The sequence below is a fragment of the Musa acuminata genome, chromosome BXJ3-6 (assembly GCF_036884655.1).
Source record: "Musa acuminata AAA Group cultivar baxijiao chromosome BXJ3-6, Cavendish_Baxijiao_AAA, whole genome shotgun sequence".
In the NCBI taxonomy this organism is placed as follows: Eukaryota; Viridiplantae; Streptophyta; class Magnoliopsida; order Zingiberales; family Musaceae; genus Musa; species Musa acuminata.
In genome coordinates, this window is record NC_088354.1 from 11643465 (window position 1) to 11644266 (window position 802).

The following is an 802-nucleotide window of genomic DNA, read 5'->3' on the forward strand; positions in this document are numbered from 1 at the left end:
TACATCTTAACTCATGTAGATCGTGGCAAGTTGCTATAGGCCAACACATATCCTTTCGTAGATTAAGCATGCTATGGCAGGGGATAATTTTCAATCAGGATAAGACGTTTCGTCGATACGGGCAATTATGTTGACTTCATTTTCTCTGAGGTGGATTCCCATCATGAATATATAAATAGTATAAATATTTATGTTGTAACAGAATTATAACAATGTGGCTGTAGTTTAGTGGTAAGAATTCTACGTTGTGGCCGTAGAGACCTGGGCTCGAATCCCAGCAGCCACAAATTTTTTATGCTTTTATTTTTCTTCGTATAATAATTTTTGAAGCAAGACATGGTCCCACATTTGGTACCCGCGCGGACCCCTGTCGAAGCTCCAATGCCTTTGTAGGTGGCCGAACGGGTATCTCCGAAAACAAAGGAAACTACGATAAAAGCTACTCAATCATATGTTTCTCGAAGACTTTCTTTCCTCTTCATTGGAGGAAGACATGGTCCCAAAAGGTGCTCCAGTGGACCCCAACCTAATCTCCAATAAGATACAAGGTGAGCCAATGGGTACGTCAGAAGGAAATATTTACTTTTTTATATAATATTTTTTTAGTTAGGTATTGTTGTCATTGGATAAAGACATGGTCCCACAGGTGGTTCCCATGCGGACCCCGTGGTCTAATCCCCAATGATATGGAAGGTGGGCCAACGAGTATCCCTAAAAGGAGGGATACTATGCTTAAAAAAATAAAACGGGAGTCTTTTGTACTCATCGTTCTGTGTGTCGATCAGGTTCTTGCCACTTAATT

The 802-nt window shown here is 40.6% G+C and overlaps 1 non-coding gene across 1 annotated transcript; it reads left to right on the forward strand.

Moving 5' to 3' along the window:
- The first annotated feature begins 214 nt into the window (after positions 1 to 214).
- Positions 215 to 286, forward strand: TRNAH-GUG (transfer RNA histidin (anticodon GUG)). The gene has a single exon. It is a non-coding gene; the product is annotated as a tRNA-His (tRNA).
- Positions 287 to 802: the final 516 nt, after the last annotated feature.